Raw genomic sequence first — 4316 nt, 5'->3', positions numbered from 1 at the left:
AGGTAGAGGGCAAATGGCTGCCGTACGGGTGAATAATAATGCGTAGCCAGTGTGAGACAAGTGATAAAAATCGTGATAAAGTGCGTGTACGATGTTACTGAAGAGCCGATTATCGGAGAAGAAGAACAGGAGGCATCATGGGAAAAACACCAAAGCCACAGCCGGTAAGTGGATAGATTGGTATGCCAGGAAATTTGCGAAATGGTTCGCCTGCCAGTCGACGAGATAGCCCTGCTGCGTTCTCGGTCCCTCTAATCGTTTTCCATGGTATCAACACAATATGGCCGAACATGTAAAAATTAATTACGTGTTTTAATTTACGTTTAGTGAATAACTATGAAATTAACTATTAAATTTTATATAAAAGTGTATTCAATGTAAACAATGTTCTATTTGCATATTAAAATTTATTGAAATTCTTGTTTGAAGCGATAAAATTTGAAGATATGTATTTTTTAAAGTAAGAATCTTTTTGTATGTTATAAAATTTAAAGAATCATAGAATGTTCGATGTTGCAATGATGTTTTATTTATTAAGATTATGCATAAAAACATTTTAAAGAAGAGAGAGAAATAATTGCGTATTTATATTTTACTCTATAAAGATAATTATTGATCTTTTATATAAATAATTAAATAATTTTATGATTAAAGCAAAATCAGTTCTATACATTATTGTAAAAGATAACATGCGCCAGAAAGCATTTAGTGAGGTTATGCTGTTTTCAATATGGATGCCTCAATACGCTGCATATATAAATGCATTTCTTTCTCGTGTATTTGTAAACATGATTCATAGTTGGTTCTGATACTTTAGATATCAGTTGATTCTTATTTCTGATTTCTCTCTAAGTCTTGGTACGAGTTTACTATTGAAATACGATAATAATTTTCTTATATAAATTCAAATTAAACGAGGATAAATTAATATTGGTTATGTATCAAACATAGTGATTTATCAATAAATCTGAACTTTATTTCTTCATTTAACATGCAACTGATATTGTTATTATTTAACATTGGTTATTTTTTTTAGTTTGGCTAAAATATTATCCTTTTATAGAATATTATTATAGTAAAATTTGTAAAACATTGACTTTTTCATATTAACTGCGTAGCTACTTTCGCATTAGATTACTTTCAATTAGAATCGTCTTATTTTACGAATAATTTTTTTTTCTATGTAAAACAATATTTTACGTATTTTTATTTCTATGTAAACAAATTTTCAAGAATTTTTGTTAATTAATTAATATTCAATTAAATATAAAAATACGCCATAAAAGTATTATTTTATAGATTTAGATATTATCTATAACTACTTACATATATAATATTGATCCATGATATGTATTTCTAATATTAATAATATTTACCTTGGTACGCTTTAATCTTATGCAATACTACTATTATATATATAATCAAAAGTTACTATCATTTTTTCTCAAAATATTTATATAACATTTTGGATTTACTATTTTCAAATACAATTTTTACATCAACGACAATATTCGCGGAAATAATAATAAATTTATTAAGACAAAACTGTTAAATTGTTTCTATTATCGATAATTTTATAGGAATACAATTTATAGATTTAAGTGAATTATTTTCTACTATAAAACTATTTCAACGAGATGAATTTGTTTCGCACACATCACACAGAAGGTGCGTGTTAGTGAAACCGTGAAAATGCATTCTTAGCATGCTGCGATAAGAATAGAGCAAGAAAGATAGAGTAAGATAACAAATAGAGGAGAGGTACATACATGTTCGTACACAATCGACATACGACTGTGTGCGTACATACCGTCACAGTATCGTATGGAAACATACATTCAATAGTTTCACACAAGGATAATTGTATAAGTGCATGTGTTACCATGACGATAAAGACGCGGATCGATGTTTTTAACCCGACGGAACGCATCAAGTTGATTTCGCGTTCGATACCTTGCGATATTTCTGTCTTCGTATTGCGCTTTTCCGTTCCTTTAGCATGCCATATACCTACAACTTGATCGATCGAGTTTACCATATGCAATTTTTAACGATAGAATTAGAAAATTTGGGAAATTCTTATAAGTTTCGTAAAATTTATGTTTCATTTTTCTTTGTTAATCAATATTTAAAGAATAAATTTGATTTTTAATTTTTTTTTAATATTAAGCGATATTTAAAAAAAAAATATTGATTGAATAAAAATAACGAATGATATTGTTTTTTTTTTATTTAACAGTACTTATTTGTAGTCGACGATAAATAAATTTTTAATTTAAATCATATATAAATTTATTTATCGTTAATATAAATGACTAGCGCGTTGTCAATAGGAAGAATGAAACTGTTATTCTTTTTTTTATGGATTGGCTTTATGAATTTTTCTTAATCGTTACTACAATTATCAAAGAAATACAAAATACGAAAATATAGAAAACGAAAGATGTCGTTAATGTAACGAGAATAAAGACCGTTCACATAGAACTCGACCGTGATAAGAAAACTAATTATCATTTACATTCATTAACGATGCTTGACGGGCCACGTGGCTTCTAACGCTTTCGAAATATATTTTTTCTTAAGGTAATTACGATCATCGAAATGTAAATTATTATCTCGTTCAATTTTATCCGAAAATTTTGTGCTTCTCAAACAAGATAACATATTATTATCGCATCTGCAACATCTAGAAATACATTTTTAACCAGATTTTGATTCTTGAAAGTCTCTTAATTTCATGATAATTCAAGTCGATGATATTCGTTGAAATCGTTCATTGACCAATTTTATGGTCTACTTGTAGCATTAGTGTTTGATATTTTTTTTCGATATGATTTTTTTCGATATCATGATATCGACTTTACGGACTTATATAAATTTTGATATAGAATCTGTATCTTGCAACAGCCAAATAACTATAATGGCCCACGTATCTCTGACAGATATCTTTCGAATAGGATAACGGTATAGGTAATATACAAATGGCTGAATTAAGTGAAACTAGTTTCCTGCATGCCTATGAGTTTTTAACTTTGAAAATTATTTTACACGTATCATCGTACCATATTATTGAAAATAATTATTCAAAAAGATAAAAATTATCTATTTTACTATATTAATTAAAAATCGAATTAGTTAGGTTAAAATTAAATTAGATTAAAAAAAAATAGAAGATATATCAATAATTAATTTCAAAATTTTTTAAACATACATCAGAGTGTCATTTATCATTACGAATATTATATTATAATCGACGAAAAAAAATTTTTTGCTTGTACCATCGAATATAATTCTAAATATCGATTGTTCCATCGTATACTTCCATCATATACTTCGTTAAGCCGATACGATATTATTATTAATATAGCATACAACGGGATTAATTAATGGACATTGATCGAAAGAAAGGAAAAAAATAAATCAATTGAACCCTTATCGAAATTGTCCAAAGTTCTACGAATGCATGGCTTCAGTGTATATAGACGTTTAATTGATGGCAACGAACGGGCCTCGGCCTAGCGCAGCGAATCTAAACGAGCGTTTTAATACCGATGCAAACCTATTTGAATAATAATCGTTTTATCGATTCGTATTGACGCAGCGGATATTTCCCTCGCGACAGTTCTCCCACACTTTTCATTATTCGAAAAAAATTTTTATTTCTATCGTAATCACCTATCTTTATTTTCGAATTCTTTACTTTTCTCTTTTTTCAATATTTTAAAAAATCTTTTTTTTGCCAAATCACTTTATATCTTCATATTTTGGTCCAGAGTTCGAGAGACTTAATTCGGATATTTGGATGCGAATGCATACGCATATGTTGGCGAATTATCATACGCCTAAAAGTCGTCAAGGACCGGTCGGATTTTGCGTTTTTGCATCGAGTCCCGGCAAAATTTTCTCGAAGAAATAACGGTCAATGAATCCAACGACGGGTGTTAAGCGACTCAAGGTCTTTGTAATCTAGTTTCAATCACCGTCAATCTACACTGATCTTAACAATTTATGACGGTGCCACCTTCTCGGTCGATGCAGCCTTTCTCTCTTCATTCTCTCTCAAATAACTTTTATACTTTCTTCGGTATAGATATGTCAATTTTTTTATCATCTCCCTTTTATGCTCCCGAAATATCATTAATTTCATTTAATCCCCTTCATCCATTGCGACATCGATACACTATTAAAATATTAATTGATGTATAAATCCTGTAACAATATAATTAATATAAATATTCGTAAATACTTTTACCTATATTTAAAATCGTATTTACAGATTAATTTGTCCGATAAAAGACACGATTGGCTTTCATCTC

The 4316-nt window shown here is 28.7% G+C and overlaps 1 protein-coding gene across 4 annotated transcripts in view; it reads left to right on the top strand.

Moving 5' to 3' along the window:
- LOC102681449 (nuclear factor of activated T-cells 5-like) overlaps window positions 1-4316 on the top strand; it is a 54596-nt gene continuing 50280 nt past the window's right edge. For all 4 annotated transcript variants that reach the window (XM_031509715.1, XM_031509714.1, XM_031509713.1 and 1 more), the window contains exon 1: window positions 1-164. The gene's annotated coding sequence lies outside the window, so the exon portion shown is untranslated. The remainder of the gene's footprint in view (window positions 165-4316) is intronic.

This window comes from Apis dorsata, unplaced genomic scaffold, assembly GCF_000469605.1.
Source record: "Apis dorsata unplaced genomic scaffold, Apis dorsata 1.3 scaffold_169, whole genome shotgun sequence".
Classification (NCBI taxonomy): domain Eukaryota; kingdom Metazoa; phylum Arthropoda; class Insecta; order Hymenoptera; family Apidae; genus Apis; species Apis dorsata.
Note: the sequence above shows the minus strand (reverse complement) of the source record. Positions and strands in the feature narration are given on the sequence as shown.